Source organism: Marmota flaviventris, chromosome X, assembly GCF_047511675.1.
Source record: "Marmota flaviventris isolate mMarFla1 chromosome X, mMarFla1.hap1, whole genome shotgun sequence".
Taxonomy (NCBI): domain Eukaryota; kingdom Metazoa; phylum Chordata; class Mammalia; order Rodentia; family Sciuridae; genus Marmota; species Marmota flaviventris.
Genome location: NC_092518.1, coordinates 128300557 through 128319252, shown reverse-complemented (window position 1 = coordinate 128319252; position 18696 = coordinate 128300557).

Sequence of the window (18696 nt, the reverse complement as noted above, 5' to 3'; positions counted from 1 at the left end):
GATGTCCCCTCCAGTCCTTGAAAGAATGGGTAAGTAGCAGAGAATACTGGACCAGAACCAGTAAGTGTCAGGGGCACAGTGCTGGATGGCATATTTCTGCTGATATTTTATTTCAAAACAGTTTTGAAAGCACAGAAGAATTTCAAAATCATTTGCCAAACATCTAGAAATACCCAGATGTTTGGCTTTAAGACTGTCACAATCTGGCCAATTGTGAGTCTATGAAATCATCCTCAAGGGAAACTAAAGGGCAGAGAAAGATGAATTAGCAGATGAGACACAGCAGATCACACAGAAAGGCAATTGTTGAGGTTTGGGGGGTATAATAACAATTTATTCCTCCCCAATTTGATTAGAGAGGGAGTTTGACATCAAGATGCTGATGGACACATTACATATCTGCTTTAAACTGAGGCAGGGATTCCTGTGTCTCTGTAAAGAATTTTTTCACCAACATCATGGCATGAGATAGAGATTTCATCTTTTCCAATCTATATCCCATCTATTTCTTTTCTTTATAACCAAAATTTAAAGTTTAACTTTGTTTCTGGTTTTTGTGTCTCTACTTTTATCCCAAACAAAATTGGATATAGGATTCAACTCCTCGTCCTATTCCACAAACATGATAGTGCCTGATGAGGAATTTACTGAAGGTTTCATAGCAAACATGGAATAAAGGATTCGTATCACCATCTCTACAGTAAACTATGAAAAATTACCACTAATCCTTTCTGTTCTCTCTCAATATCCCTATCACCTTGCCATACTACTATAGGACACCAGCTTTCTGCCTCTCTCTCTCTCTTATCTCACATAGATCCTATAACTTCTCTACAGTTGGAGATTTCACCACAGAATACCAGTGTCTCCCCTAGGAGCCATGTCTATAATGTGGCCACAGTTTTCCAAGGAAATCCTGAGTAAACTTATTCCTGGCTCCTATTCTACTAAATGGTGTCATTAATCCTTTGTCTTCTGAACCTCTATTTGTTTGCCAAAGGTTTGGGTATAATTGGAAATTTTAATTTCCCATTGAATTTCTCTGTCCCTCCATATTGCTGTCAAGGAATTACTTTTTAAGTGGGATGGAGATGTTAGCTACTTAAGGGAGCTGAAATGGAGTGACAGTCTCTGGGATGCCAAGGAAAGGCTTGTGTGGTTGAATGAGTTTCCAGTGCTTAGCTGCAGAGAGAAGCTTCCTCACTAATCATTTGGAAACAATTACCAGACTACAGACTAATTGAAACTTTCCCTGACTGCCCTGTATCTGAAAGTGGGGAAATAAATTTTCCTTGTTCTTGATGCCAGAAAAAAAAGGGTAAAGGAATAGTTAAACACATTAGTTACCAAATCAGGCACAGTTAGAAAGTGAGTACTCCCACAACAGCGTGGGGTTGCTCTGGGGATGTGGGAGTTTCAGGTCGAATTTCAGGCAGCAGACTGAGCAGAAACTGAAGTGTGACCAATCTGATGTCCTTGATATCTTCCTCCTAGGTAACTAGTGGATCTCAAGTGTGTGTTCAAAGTAAAGGAGTCATGTAAACCTGGTTTCTGAGCTAGACAGGGAAACTTAAACCAGAAGTTCATCAGTCCTTGTCCAGGAAAGATGACTAGAGAGAAATCTAGGACAAGGAACAGCACATAAACCTCTGTTTCTAATCTCTCCCTGTATGTTCATGGGTGTTTTCTTTAAAACTTAAAGACAAGCATCTTTCATGTAACCAAGAAATATAGAAATAATTTCTAAGAAAGTGATATGAAAAGGGAAATTGATGGAATAGAATAGAAGAATGACAATGGAATTTTAAACCTCTTTTCTTTCAGGTCTATTCCAGAACTCCCCCAACAAGCAAACTGCATGAGGATGCATGATATACCATGGCCTAACAATTTCTTAGAGAAAAATGCTTTTGTTAAAATACAGTTGTACTTACTCATTTAAAATAAAAAGCACTATGGCAACTGAAAACGTGATTTGCAATGACCTTGTATCTTTGACTATTTGGATAAAAGCATCAGGGAATAAAAACAGATAAAAATCAGAAGTTTTAGAATGTATTTAAACCCTAATATATATCCATCTCAACATATTGTGAGAATATCTTTTTCCTTGAGTTATAGTCTTCTATATTCCTTAAAACTTTGAAGTTGAAGGACAAATTCAGCAACTTTGTCAAAGTCTGACTTGAACTGGTGAACAATCATAAACAAATTTCTCTATAATCTTTTAATAACTCTTTGCCTTTGCACACATCAGATGCAATGTAAACTTTCTACAGACAAATCTGTGTACAAATTCCAAGAATTGTGGGCAATGGTTACAGTTTAGTAACACTAATAGCTATTTTGAAAGTCAGTAAAATGTTATTTATAAAAAGTCCCATCCTTGTGCCCCTTTCATAACCTATAACAGCTGTTTATGGGGGTCAATGTTGGGATTGCACTGTTGCAGCAAAGGAAGTGCACTCTGTTCTTCTTAGGCATTGATTCTTTTGTTGGTCTGAGCCCAGGTGAGTGAACTGACTTTAGGTCACAAGGGTAAACTTTAGGGTCACTTTCCAGAATGTGAATATGGACTACTGGAAAGGGGTCTCTCTCCTGTTGATGGCAATTCCTACTGGGTGCTCACTGTCTTCAAGCTCCTGAGGATTGAACACATGCAGAAGACATTTCATTTAAGCATGTTTTTATCCCCAAAGCAAACCTTAAACCCCATTTGTTTCCCCTTGATAAGCTGGAATGGGCAACCTAGATGGAAAACATGTTTTTCTTTTTCTATTCTTTGGAACTGATACTGGTCTGGGAACCCACCCCTCTGCTATCTCCTTTCTGGGTCCTAAACTGTCTTCTCAGTGCACTGGGGGAAAAAACCTCCAGGAAGAGACCCTATTCTTTTTGCTTCCAAAGAAAGCTCAAAAACAGAAGAGGGGAATGGATACTCCACTTTTTCTTTTTAGCTGTAAATAATTCTTTGCTTCAACCTTCTTTGCAACGGTTCCATCTAATTTCTCAGTGCCATGATGCCCTCTGCTGGGATGAAGGAGGCGAGAGCATGATAGCTTTCTCTCTACTCAGAGTGGGGCAAATTCTTACCTCCTCTCAAGCTGTATCATTCCCTAGTTGTATGTATTCAATAGCTACTATGGTGCACTCTCCAAAAGAAGCTGGAATGGGATTCCCCGCAAATCACCTCTAATCATTCTTTTCTTACTATCACACACAGTGTTTCTGAACATCCAAATTAAGAGATTACCACATGGGAGATTTTAAGGTAATAGTTGATTTGTTTTTTCAAACAGGGGATTGAGCCTAGGGGTGCTTAAGCACTGAGCAACACCTCCAGCCTTTTTCTGTGTTGCTTAGGACCTCACTAAGTTGCTGAGACTGGCTTTGAACTCACCATCCACCTTCCTCAGCCTCCCAAGCTGCTAGGTTTACAGGTGTATGCCACCTCACCTGGTGGTAAGAATTGTTTCTTATCCCATCTCTGGGAAATAAATAGTAGCTATTTCTCATGAATTTCTTGAAGATATTAAATAAGTGCTTTGAAAAAATAACTCATTGTTTAACTAGTTTTGCCACATCTCTGTTCACCATAAAAATAGTGCTACTTTAGAAGTTGGGGTTGTGGCTCAGAGGTAGAGTGCTCACCTTGCATGCTTGAGGCACTAGGTTTGATCCTCAGCGCCACATTAAAAAAAATAAAATAAAGATATTGTGTCCACCTACAACTAAAAAATAAATATTTTTAAAAATTGTGCTACTTTAAAGCATTAAATAAAGATAAACATTCCAGAGAAAATGGAAACATTCAGTTGAGACTCTGTCTTAATTCAGAAAGAAAAGTCCGTATTAGGACTACTGACTGCTTTAAAGAGGCTGAAGCCAAACTAATGCTATTTGTTCTATAAGTTCCACTCAGTGATGGCTAATGCCTGCCCAAGATGAACGGCAATGTTTGTCAATGAAAGCACATCACAGCATTTCCTAATCACTGTAGCATGGTGTAAAGAGTTGGATGGAAAACTCAGCTGGTGGCAGGCCAAAGGGACATCACTGCCAAGAGTGGTTTGGTGGGCCATACCCTTAAAGGTTTTAAAGATACAGCAGCAGATTTGGGGGGTGCTTTTGGTCAAATAATCTCTGAAACTGTTTCTTTTAATGTGTTGATGTTTGATAAACGTCTCACACATATCCTGTCCTAATTTCTAGGTCAGGCAATCCTATTCTTTCTCCCTGAAGATTCTTCTTGGAGTATTAGTTGGTAAAATTGGATCAGAGAAATCTCTAAGTAGCAGTGTTATTTTGCTGCCAGGCAGTCCTGAATTATTTCCCAAAGTTTTTTCATAACTGTTCTGACTCTAGGCCCATATTAAAGTTCTTTTCACCTTATTTTAAAATTGTGATTAAGAGAGTCTTGGTGATGTGCTTCTGGGCTTTATATAATTTGAAACAATTTAGCAAACACTATATATTTTTGTGCTATCAAGGTAAGTTCAGTTTAAGAGAGTTGGGTCCAGTCTGGTATTGTGATTATGATTATGATTATTTGGTGCCAGAGATCAAACCCAGGACCTTGTGCATGCTAACCAGGCACTCGACCACTTAAGTATACCCCAGACCCTCCACTCTGATATTTATTATGAAGACTAAAATTAGTTACCAAAATACTTAAAATAAAAATTGATTTTGTGTTCTGTAAGATTTTCTCAAGGCCTGTATCTTTCTATGGGGCACAGGTTGATTATTAGAATCAAACTGGCAATCGTTTCTGATAATTGTGCATTGGAGATTAGATATTATTAACTGTGGCAGTTCTTCATAATTTAATGCAGGGGAAAACAGAGAATCCTTGGCTGTCTGATGGTTGAGTGTGTACTTTGAATTTGACACTTGATGACTTCTATTGTGTGGTCAATATGAATGCAGTTGTTATTTGCTCTCCAAATAAATAGACTTTACTGAGCTGGAAGCCTTTTTGAATTAGTATATCTCAAATGGATCTTCTTTTTCCATGAGTACTAGTGTAATAGAATTTAGTGTTTAGCTTCTGTCAGTCCTGTGGAAGTGACTCTTCTGCTGGTTATATACAATGTGCTTGAAAACCCATCAGGTGAATTTATACATGAAAAGATATTAAGCCAATATATTGCCTTTCATTTTTTGTAATCCACAATCCTCTTTGTATATTTTCTATATATTTCTGGTATTCCTTTGTATTAGTTTTTTTTAGTTACACATAACATTAGGATTCATTTTGACAAAATTATAAAATCATGGAATATAATTCGCTTAATTTCAGTCCCCAGTACTTCCCCTTTCCCTTCGCTCTGCTCTATTCATCTTTCTGATATTTACGTATAGTTTTTTTTATATTAGTGTTTTCTGGATGTACATGATGATGAGATTCACTGTGGAATATTCATATATGTACGTAGGAAAGTCAGGTCGGATTCATTCCACTGTCTTTCCTTATTGCATCCCTACTTCCCACTTTTGTCTCCCCTTCAATTCCCTTTATCTACTCCATAGAATAAATAACTGTATCTATCTATCTAAACCACAAATATAAAATAAAGCACAATGTGGCTCTTGAGCCAAAACCAACTGACTGCCTGTTTCTGTAAATAAAATTGTGTAATACCACCAGGCTCATAAGGTTACAGAGAGTCTATGACTGCTTTAGTACTACAATAGCAGAGCTGAGTAGTTGTGACAAAGGCCATATGGCCGATAAAGCCAAAAATATTTGCTACTTGGCTATTTATAATAAGAGTTCTCTGGCACCTGAGCTATGTATAGGAAGTTGAAAATAGATAAATGACAAGGTCATAATGATTAACTAAATGATGATTATTGTAAAAGTTATTAATAGGAGATTTGAGACTGAATGATTAGTTAGAAGGTAGTGGCAGTGATAATAGAAAAAAAGGGCAGATTTAAGATACACTGTACAGATAGAATCAACTCAGTTTGACAACAGTTACAATATAGAAGATAAAAGGTGCATTTGATTCCTGGGGCTTCATTCCCAAGCCCCTAGCTGTTCATTAGTATGAACTAAGATAGGCAAATATAGCAAGACTGTCAGGTTTCAAACACAAGTTGAATATGTTTTTGGACATGTTTAGTTTGATGTATCCATGTGGTATCCAGGCAGAAATGTCCAAAAGGCATGAGTTTAGAACAAACTAACAACAACAATAACAACAAAAAGAGAGATGTTGACTGGAGATTAGATAATAGAAGTTATCTACCCACAAGAGACTCTTGAAGTTGAGAAAAAAGTTAGTGTACTAGGAAGGGAATATTAGAGTAGGCACATTTGAAATGGAGAGGAAGAGGGGGTAATGAAACTAAAAGAAAGTGTCCTGGGAGATCAAAGGCAATGTAACATATGAAGAGTTCTAGAAGCTAAAAGTAGAGATCCAAGACAATTACATTGTCAGCAGCATCAGCAGCTTGGGAAGTGTCTGGGAAGATGAGGAATAGGAACATAACTTTGGATTTTACATTCATGGCTTCATCAAAAGACTTACAGAGAATGTAAAATGATTAGTAAAAGGAAATGTTTAAAGCCAGGCTTCTGGACATTAAGAAATAAATGGAAGTAGAAAGAATGGCTTTGTGTTTTGGGAAATATGACTAAAAAGGAAGAGGAAGAATTGGAAAATAATTTAAGAGACTCAAAATCTCTCTTCCCTCCTGTTACTCTCCTAATTCCTTGTCTGCTGACAGAGTTGTTGAAGATACCATAGGTAAATGTTTTCTTTAGATTAAAGGTTCAATCAGATCATGACTGCCTCACTCCTTTCTACTCAGAGGTTCTAGATTCTATGGCCAAACTATGGTAATTCAGTTGCCCACAAGGCACATTAGGACCTCGATGGCAGTCTAACGTTCTATTTGTCTACTCACATTGAGACAGAAACCTCCACTTGATAAGGTACCTCAAGTGGCTTAATTCTACACAGACTAGATGCTGAGAGCAATGGAAAATAAGCTTGACAAAAGAGAGCTAATAGCTACAAGCATTTCACTCCCACATTAACTACTGTGTTTCAGGGATCTGGAGCTTTGTTCATTTTGTAATTTTGCAAAATATTCCTTAGGGGCTCTACATATGTATTGCACTTACTAGAAATAGCTGATTTTCTAGTCTGCCTTGCTCAAAGGCCAACTGGGTCAGATTGCATTGCACTGGTCACTTGAGACCACAAAAGCATCAGTTAGGACATAGAAAAGCAGACAGTATAAACTGTCATTATGCAGCATAAATTAAAGTTGCAGAAGTTATGAGAAAAAGATCACATGGGAGGCATAAGACAGCTGAATTTATATCCCAAACTCAGATATTTTCCTGGCATTAAAATTGGAATGTCTGAAGAATGTCTGAATATGTCTCCAGAGAGTCAGACCAGGACTGATTGGAGTAGGGAGAGGGGGAGTTAGAGGGAAGCACATTTCAGCTTAACATATGGAAGAGCTTTTAGGCTACTAGGACACACTATTCCAGGAACTGTTGTTTAAGCATACAAATTGGAAATCTAGTGGTGACTTACATTTTGGCATGCACACGGAGAGTATGCACAGAAAGAAAAAATGGTGCTGGAACTGGTATGGGGAGGAGGGATGTTATTAGCCATGCCTGTTAATCTACCCTTCTCTAAACTTTTTGTAAATTGAAGAAGTTAGATTAAATGACCCTGGAGGGGTTTCTAGGTCTAATATCCCAAGATTCAATTTCTTGGCAAGACAAAGTGGTACAACACCATTATTTGGGTGGGGGCAGGAGTGGGAATCTGATATTTCAATAATTTTTCCTTTTAAGACTAGCTTTCGTAAGGCATATCTTATTGTAACCTTCTTTTCCACAAAAGTTTTAAAAAACTTTAGGAATTTGACATGATATTGTTTAATAAAAACTTCTTTTTCTATCTTTGTGAAAAAGAGAGATTGACTAAGACTATCACATTGTTACCAGCTCTGTGAGTCCCTTAGCTTATGTAGGATAGAAATAAAATATGGCTAATGATAAAGTGGGTTGATAAGAATTATTTATGGCTTTGATTCACATAACAAGGTGCTATGCCATAGGCAGATTAGCAAGGAAAGGTGGCTGTCCCAAAGGCTGAGTAGTGAGGAAATAAAGGGTCATGTGAATAGCATGTACAGGTTTGGGGATTGGAAATGTACATATTCATAAGCTATGTTGCAATGTTATTACTGGGCCTGGATCATTTTGCACTTGGTCAAAATGTTTGTACATGGTTCAAAACATGCCTAGAATTGTTTTTCTCCGTGTGTGTGTGTGTGTGTGTGTGTGTGTATGTGTGTGTGTGTGTGTGTCTTTCTTTTAGCATGTACATGCACTTAAGTGAAGGTATCCTTGCTTTCAGGCGAGCAGTCAGTCATATCTGCCTGCATCAGTTTGATGATATCCTGTTGTTTGTCTGAATGTGTTTGGGAAATATAATCCTGCCATTTATGACAAGCATAAAATGTGTAGTTCTTTTCTTTCACTCATCATCAACTTAAACTTGACCCTGTACTCCCACCTCAATATGGTCAAGATGAGAGGCTCTGGAGTAGAACTGGGTTACAATCTTGACTCTGACTCTTTGTAGCTGTATAATGTTAGGCAACCTGCTTACTCTCCTGAGCTTCAGATTATTTATATGAACATTTGGGGTACTATACATATTTCACAGTGTTGGAAGAATCAAATAACATCACAACAATCAAATAGGATCACAAATAAGATTATGGGGTATGGAAAAAGACCACATACCTACGTTTGTTTAAAATGAGGCTAAGTGAAGCCCCTGATTAATTTTCTAAAGGATTTATAGTATTAAAGGAAGTGCAATAGCACAAAGAGATGGAGAGGAGTAGCACAGCTACTGAAGACACTGTCTTGTTCAAGGGGAAGTCCAGTCTGATTTCAAAAGTTTCATGTTTGTGTTGCTTTGCTGACCTTGTTTTTCTGTATGCTGCATCCTGCAACTTTGCTGAATTTATTAGTTTTAGTTTAGTTTTGTTTTTGTAGCTGCCTTGGGATTTTCTACAATAATAATGGATATTCATGTTACTTGCAAATAGAAGTTTAAGTTTGACTTCATCACTTAAGATCTATACTATTTCTATATTGTATCTATATTATTTCCTTTTCTTACCTAATTACACTGGCAAACTCATAAGAAGAAACCAGGCTTTGGTTCACACCTCACAGAATAGGATATGCAATAAACAAGCTACTGTTACTTTCTTTTCCCGATCTTACCCTTATATCCCACTGTGCAATGCATCTCAGGAGAGAGGCATCAGGTATGGCCTGCTTGCATCTGTAAGCCAACCACTGCCACTGAGAACAGGTTCAGACCACACCTTTCCAGGTCTAGCTCTGAACATTTCTCAGTCTCAGAAACTGGAGTTTATCTTTTTTATGATTGTCCTAGCTATTGACCTTGCAATTTGGCTTCTCATTTCTGCTCTTGCTTGACCTTGGACTTGTGGGTCAAACTGCCCAGCAAAGCAGGCATTTAAAATGAGAAGGTGCTCAGGAAATGTATATTGAATGACTGAGTGTCAGAGACCACTGTTGGGAGCCAGGGCTCAGTCTGGGACACCCTATCCTAGGCAAGACTCACAGACAGGCTTCCAGGAAATAAATGGAGGAGAGCAATAGTGAAGTCATCGTCCTCCTAACGACCTTGAGAATAATTGGAGGCACATGTTCTTTCTATTTTGTGTGTGTGTGTGTGTGTGTGTGTGTGTGTGTGTGTGTTGGCTGGACGTAAAGCTCCAAATAGAAGGAGTTAAGAAGAGCAGAATGTGAATCTACTGTTCTGGGCTCTAGTCCCAATCTTTATAACTAGCTCAAGGACTTTGAGCATGCCATTTTCTTTTCTCTGGGTCTTACTCTTTCATCTAAAATGAGGAGGGAGTGGCCTTGGGCTCCCTCTCTGTGAACTCTTTCAGTGATGACAGTGTAGGACTTTATGTATTAACCAGCCACAGAAACTAGACACAGTCTGCTTAATAATTAAACTGCTGAACTATTTTTTTTTATCACATTTCCTTAGGTGGTTTGACTTTTGAGTGAGTAATGGTGCTTAGGATCACCCCAAGTCTATTAGCTTTGCTAATCTGCCAGTGTATCTACCAAACAATGGATTGGTTTTTCTTTCTGAACTTTTGTGAAGAATGTTTTAATGGCAAGTACTTTGTTGCTCTCTGTATCATCATTTACCAACTACTTCTCATTGAAACTTGTTAAATTCAAAAATTATTTCTGTAGCCACTTAATTTCTTCCATTAATTCAAATATTGATTTTTACTTTTCCGAGATATGAAATAGATGGCACATGTTATTATCTTAGAGATTTAGAATGCTTTACACTTTCTCAATTAGAGCCCTCTCTATTAATTAAAAAGTACTTACACTAAGTTAGATGGGGTGGATTTATGGACCTAAACTCCTTCCTTCCCTCCCTCCCTTCCTTGCTTTCCTTTTTCATTCTTTCTTTTGATTATAGGGAATGGAAGACTGAGCACCTCCTATGAGTTAGGCCTTGAGCTAGATGCCTTCCCATATATTTAATAATCAGAAAATATTTTTAGGTAGGACAGATGATCACTGTTTCAGAGCTAATAAAAATTAAGTTCACTGAGTTTAAGTGAATGGTTCAAGGCCATCAAGCTATTGTGTCTTCCCTTCTCAAGGTTGCTTCCTCTGGTGTGTTAATACCACACCATCAACACCTCAAAATGATTTCATTGGAAAGTATAGTACTGGAATGTACTTGAGCCTAGACTTATCCCTAAGGTTGACTCTAGTCCAGATTTGATTTTTGCCACATAAGCCATTTTTTAAGGGCAAAGAAAGGGGAAATTTTCAGGCAGCATTTATCATGATCATTTGAGCAGATGTCAGTATTTGATAAAAAACAAATCCTATAATAGCTTGGCTGGTGATTATATGCCAATGCTCAAATTAAGCCAGAACACTTGCAGTTTTAGAAGGAGATCAAAGGATGGCCTCCAGAAAGGTACCTCATTTGCAGTTTATAATTTACAGAATGAACTCAAAAAGTCTTGATATTTTCAGTCTTTGACCATGGGTGAGAGCATGATGCATGCCCTAACAACACCAGCTTTAAAGATTTCTGGATTCTTAGAAATTTCATAAACCCAGTGGGAATCTGAATCTTAATTGTAGTTTCCTCTAAGCATATGTAAATACTCATTTGAATTCTTACAAGTGGCAGGTACTTCAAAGCTACTACCACAGTCTGTTGCCCTTTAAAACGGACACTTTGGGGTCAGAGACTACTACTATTAAGTGTGCCTCAAGCCTACTAGGCATCAGGATGTATAGTTCCTCCAGAGCCTTATAAACATATATCTTCCACCCATCTAAGGACTTTGCCCTTTAGAATAAGTGTCTGAGGGCAGGTGCTCTCTGAATGAAGCCCAAATACAGTTCAGTATTTAAATCTTGGCTATTTTAAAAGATCTTTCCTTTTAAAGAAATACAAAATATATTTGTCTATTTTGAAAAATTTAAAAGTCATAAGCATATGAAGTTATATTATAATTATTTTTCATTTCACCCCACCCCCAATACAACTCTCCCAAAGTAAACTGATATGCATGCTTGAAAATTGTTATCAATATGCAAAGTATATATATATATATAACTTTTTATTGTGATGTATCATAATAAAGAAAAGTAACACATATGCATATTACTTTATATATTTGTGAACACCCACGTAACCATTACCTGTGTCAAGACAGAAATCATTCACATAGTTTTTTAAAAACTAAAATATGATAGTATAGCTGTAGCTTTGTGATTTTCTTTTATCAACACTTAATTATGTTGCAATTCAAAAATTGCCAACTCCATGTACATGCCATTCCATACTGTCACTGCATCAAACAAAATAGCTTCATTGAGATATAATTGATATACTATAAAACTCACCCTTACAAAATATACAATTGAGTGGGTTTCGATATATTCAATGGTTTGTGCAACCATCAAAATAATATAATTTTAGAAAGTTTTCATCACTCCCTAAAGTAACTCTTCTTTAGCTATTACCTTCGAGTTTCTCCAAATCCTCCAGCCATAGGCAGCCACTAATCTACTTTCTGTCTATATATTTGCCTATCCTGGATATTTAGTGGTAGTCACTTATCTACTTTTTGTTGCTATAAAATGGCCTGATCTGGGGTTTCTTATAAATTGAATTATAAAATATGTGGTCTTTTGTATCAGGCTTATTTAATTTAGTATAATGTCTTCAGGATTCATCCAAGTTGGAGCATGTATCAGTACTTCATTTTTTAATTGCAGAATATACAATATTCTATGGCAGAATATAAAATATTCTATTGTATATCACATTTTCTTTATCTATCAGTTAATAGAATTTTTACCTACTTATTATCAAGAATAGTGCTAAGATGAATTTACATACAAGTTTTCTTTGAATGGTTATTTTCAATTCTTTTGAGTAAATATACCTAGAAGTATATATACAGTCAGACCTCTATATTTATGAGTTCTGAATCCACTGATTACACCAACCACAGATCAAAATCTTAGGAAAAAAGTTACATTTGGACTGAACATGTATAGACTCTTTTCATTACTGCTTAAACAATTTAATATAATAATTATTTATATTTAAGTAGATATTATAAATAATCTAGATATGATTAAAAATATACACAGGATGTACATAAGTTATATGCAAATACCATGTCATTTTATGTAAGGGACTTGAGATTCTGCAGATTTGAGAATCTATACATATCCTGAAATCAACTTATCATGGATATGGGGGAACAATTGCACTCCTTTATGCCATATATCCTATAATTATAGCCAGGTATTGTGATAATTCTATATTTAATCTTCTGAGAACCACTAAAGTACATTCCAAAGTGGGTGTACCATTTTACAATCCCACCAGCAATGTATTAGGGTTCCAATTTTTCCACATTCTGGCTAACACTTTTTATTTTCCACTTTTAAAAATTACAGCAAACTAGTGAGTGCAAAATGGTAATATCGTTATGGTTTTATTTGCATTCCTCTAACCACTAAAGATGTTTAATATATTTTCATGTGTTTTCAACAATATTTTTTACCATTATTTATTCAACTGTTACTTACTCCTATTTGGACAAGTCATCTTTATATTTTAAATGACCTAGAAATTCCCAAATGTAAGAGCAAAGACTATGGCATGCATTGCTGTATCTCATTGTTGGCTATATCAAAATATCTAATATGAACATTGAATAAATAAATAATTGTTTGAATCATCAATGACATGAGAATTTGGTGGAGAAGCAGTAAGAAGTATTTTAAGTACCTGCTTTAGGTGTGTCTGGTATCTGTGGTCAGCCTTTAGTAATGGGCAGATTGGACTCCAAAATGATCTGTCATGGCTGTATTCATTCCTCTGCTCTATATTGCAATTTTAACTCTGAAAAAGCTCTGCTAATATCTGGATCCAAATAAGTGTGCTGCATTAAAGCGTATGTTAAGAGGAAAAATAGACCCTGTGTCAGAGTCCAGGAAGTCAATGGGTATCTATCTGAGCAATGTACTGTGAGGCCCAAGTTATCCCTGAAAACTGGGTGCAGTATGTGCCTGATATGTTGAAACCCTGTGCTGTCTTCTAGTGTTAGTGGATCTTAGTGTTTTTGTTTTTAAAGAGCTTTCATTTCTGCCTGCAATAAGCCTATTCAGTCTTGGATGGATTAACAAAATGATTATGGCAATTTTCATCTCTACTTATTGTGAAAACTGTATGTATGTTTAATATAGACTCACTTCTTTTGAATACGGAGTGAAACAACAATATTGATTTATTTGAAATTTTGACTATTCTTAGTGCTTTATTTTAAAGGTATAAATCATGTTGAAACCTGGAAACAAACGTTATTTACTAAATACATTTACACTTTCCTTAAGGTATTTTTCCTCCTCTGTTTTCCCATTTGTTTTGTATTCTAACTAATTAAACATACTAGAAAAGCAAAACAGATTCATGGGAAGGACATGAGCTTTAATGCCAAATAAGCCTTGGTTCACATCATCTTCTGTCATATGGTAAATATGTGATATTGGTTAATGTAGTAGGCAAAATAATGTGCCCCCACATTATTCCAAATCCCTGGAATCTAAATATGTTACCTTTCATGGAAAAAATCAATTTCACAGATGTAGTTAGAGTTACAGACTGCAAAGGGAAGAGTAGCTTGGGTTATCCAGGTGGGTCCAATCTAATAAAATAAACCCTTAAAAGCAGAAGATGCTCTCTACTTGAGGTCAGAGCATGAAGGGGAAGAGAGAGAGAGAGAAGAGATGGCAGAAGGAGAAGTCAGAGTTTCAAAGCATGAGTGGGACGAGATTCATTGTTGCTGGCTTGGGAAGATAGAGGGACTGAGACGCTCTTGAGTGACAGCCAGCAAGGAAATGAAAATCTCAGATCCACAACCACAAGAAGCTGAATCTTGCCAACAATGTAAATGAGCCTGGAAGCTGATTCTCCTCTGGAGCGTCTAGTAAGAAGCACAACCCTGCCAACACTTTGAAGGACCCAGTTGGACTATGTTGTATCTGGATTCTGGTCTGCAGAAGTGTGAGGTAATGAATATTGTTTTAAGGTGCTCTATCTGTGGCAATTTGTTACAGCAGCAGTAGGAAACTTATAAATAAGTTATTAACTTCCTGTGAATTAGGAATAACTGCTTACCTTAAAGGGTTGTTAGTAAAGATTTTGAAATTACATGGACATGCTGCTGTGGTTTGGATGTGGCTTGTTGTCAAGGGTTCGTGTGCTGCAAGCTTAGTCTTTGGTATGGCAATGATAAGACGTAATGGGGCCTAAAGAAAGGTGGTTAGGTTAATGGGGGGCGGTCTTCCCAGATGGGATTCATATAGTTCTCTTGGGTCCCTGGTTTCTTCCTGAGAGAGTAGATTGTTATAAAAGGAGTAAGCCTGGTCCTTCCCCACTTTCTGGCTTCCTTTCTCTCCATGTGAACTCTTCTTCTCACACATACTTCTGCCATTGTGTTGACATCTACCATGGGGCCCTCACTGCAGGGCCAAGCTTATAAAGCAACTCAATCTTGGATTTTTAGCCTCCAAAACTCTGAACTAAATAGACCCCTGGTTTTTTTTTTTTACGAAAATACCAAGATTCAGATATTTCATTATAGCAACAAAAATGAACTAATAAACATGTATAAAATGCCTGACATGTAATAGGTAATAATTCATGATGCTTTACATGTAGAAGTGCTAAAATGAGAAATGGAAAGAATAGAAGTTAATAGAAAGAATAAGGATCTTCACATGTGAAGCTAATTTTGCATGGATCAAATTCAACTGACTTCAATATTGATTGGCTACTGGTGGTTAATAACAGCTTGACAATATCTGCTTATTTGCTTCTGCTGAGTATATAGCATGTTTTCAAATGGTAACTGAAGCAAGGTAGTGTTGTGAGGGGTAAATATGTAAATTCACTTTAATAAAAAACTGAAAATATTATGCTGGATAACTACCTTTTCCACTACTAAAAGAGCTGTGACCTGATTTTTTGTTTTTACAGTGAAGAAATTAGTACTAGGAGAAATAATAAATCCATCCATTTTGAGCTGCACCGGCATGCATTCATTTCCTCATTTAGGGGACCAAGGAATGGAGAATGAACCTGAAGAATGAGTTTTAGATCCTCCAGAATCATGAGAAAACCCCAGTCCCAGTGATAGCAATGACAGATCTTCTATCTCTGTGTGGTACAAGACATATAATTTCCTTGAGCAAATCCTGGGAATTGAGAAGCAAGAATTATCAAAAAGCAATTGCAACCAGTCACAACCCATATTCTACCCTCTTCCGTCCCACCTTGTCTCTGGTCATAGACTAGGCATCCCTTGTATATTAGTAAGCTTTTTTGTGATAACCCCAAAGTAGTGACTGGCTTGTAGCAATGATTACTTTTTCCTCATGTCACATGCTGGTAGAGCTGAGTTTGTTTCTATGAGTCAGCTTTATGTACTGTCTCATTGTGGACTTAGGCTGAAGGAGCTGCCTCTATTTGGAATATACTATACTAATGGCAGAGAGAAAAGAGAAAGAACCAGATCTGTACCATACAATTCAGCTTAAGACTTCTGCTAAGATGTGGTCTGTGTCACATTGGCTCATATTCTATCAGCCAAGTACAACATAAGTGGGGTGAGAAAGAATACCCGTCCCATGGGAAGCACTTCAAGTCACATGGCACTATGAGTGGATATGTATAATCCTTTTAAGTTGAGGGAAAAGAGAAAACCCTTGGTTACCACTCACCCACACCTTGTCTTCATTTCTTATTAACCAAGACACACCTCCTAATATCTCCCCTCCCTTATGCCACAATTACCTTAACCACTCTTTCTTGGAGTGTAGGTCCTAGAGTTCCTATCCTGATCCCCAAGGACATAACATAGTCTTGCTGGTTTAAAGTTTCTCTCCTTAAGTGGAAAACACTATTTGTACTGCTATGAAGAAAGGAATACAAATTGTTCCAAGGGCATAGGGAGTTACAAAGAGAAAGAGTGGAAAAATCTGTCTTCCACTTTTGGGTGGGATGAACTTGGCTGGCAAATCCTTATGGCTGTGCCCAGGAAACCCAGGCACTGACCCACCTTATTGTGAGCACAAGGCAGCTTCTTAGAGGCTACTCTACTGTAGATGCTTTGCCATCAAAACTATTTTAATCAAATTGAAAGAACATCAAAGGAGTAAGCAATGCCTTTTGCTTTGCATTAGAAAGCACTTGTTAGAAAGAAGTTTGTCATAATGAGCCTGTTTGTGTTTGGTGGAGAAGAGACAGGTTTATCTCAACAAATGGGCACTTAGGAAAGTAGTGGGAAAATTCATTTAATGGTAATACTTGCCTAGGCATTGTCAAAGGGCAATGCTGGCTTTCATGGCAACTATTCTTAACCAGAAAAACAGATGGCTAATTGAGTTTGAACCTAGAGTGACCTCATTTCACAGGACACTTACTACATCTATAAATGAATTGTCTTTCATGACCAATTAAAATGGGACTTATTTAATTAGTCTCACATGAACCTCCACTGAAGACATCACTAATCAATCAATCCATCCATCAATCATCATACTCTTATTAAGCCTGGAAAGGACTAACAAATTCAGGGAATGTCTTTTGGAACAGTTATGCTGTCAACTGGGATTGGGGGGGGGGAAGCAGTACTTCCATTCTCTGTTGGATGTATTAATACTTGCTACTGTGTTCCTAAAATTGTGTCTTTAAAATTTCAGGGGTGGAGTGGTAGTGGATAGAATAATACTGTCCTATAATTCTGGTATTTTACAATTTAGCCAGTCTAGCTCTACTATTGCCATATTGCTGTTTTGTAGATTTTCAACCTATTCCTTCTTGGTCTTCACCTTTACGTGGAGATCTAAAATTATTTGTATCTGTTCTTATAACTCAATGTTCTTCTAAGTATTCATCATTTTGATAATTGAAACTACCCTTCTCTGTGTCAAACCCAAGTTTATGATAGCTTTCTTTCTTTATTTTTTTGAGTATCAGTAATCCTAATTTATTGTATTTTCTCAGGGAGAAGAGATAAAAGGGAAGAGTCAACATGTGTGTTTAAAATGATTAGAAAATGGGAAAGAAAGAAAGTATCTGGGTACAGCAAAATAATACAAGTACCTACTATCAATACTTAGGTATTAAAACCCTATGCCATTGTCAAGTCCATCTTCCTCACCCATAGCAGTACTCAATTATATCCTTAACTTAAACAGTGGAGTACTTGCTTTATATTTATAAAATTTAAAGGGGATACTGTAAGCTTTTATCCCAAAGTAAAGGGCATCTGTTTTAAAGGTGAACTACTCTCTAATTCTGAAAAAATAAAGAAAAGTAACTTCTGGAAATTTTAAAATAGTAGTTCTCCATCATAAAGAAATTAATGTTTTTTTTTTCTACCAGGACTTTTATATTTATAAAATGGAAGGATAATATTCATATATTTTCAAAGATTATTATATCATAACCTCACAGGCGATTGTCTTTGTGAAAAGTTTATAGCTCTTGACTTCTTCCTTGATTCTGTGCTATTGGCATAGTTTCTTTTGTCTCAAATATGTGCTCATCTAGTTTTATAGGACCACAGTCATGAGGTGACATTTGTGTATCCTGACTTATTCTCTAATCAATTACATTGCTAAATATAATGAAATGAGCATGACTAGTTATATAGAACACTCCTATACAAGGTGATGTCAAGCTTCACCTATCATCCTCTTTCATTAATTTTTGATTTCAGTTTGGAACCATGTGCAATTTGACTTACTCATCCATGACCTCATTGTGGATAATAGGGTATCTTTTTGTTTTATACCTTTATTTATTTATTTTTTTATGTGGTGCTGAGGATCAAACCCAGTGCTGTATGCATGCAAGGCAAGTTTTCTACCACTGAGCCACAACCCCAGCCCCATAGATGAGTATCTTAAAGGATATAATCAGTTGTCTATTTTTTCAGTAGTTTCCTTTTCTTAAAAAAGGAAAATAAAAACTATCTTAAATCTACCTGAATGGCAAATTAATTTAATTTATAATTGGAATAAAT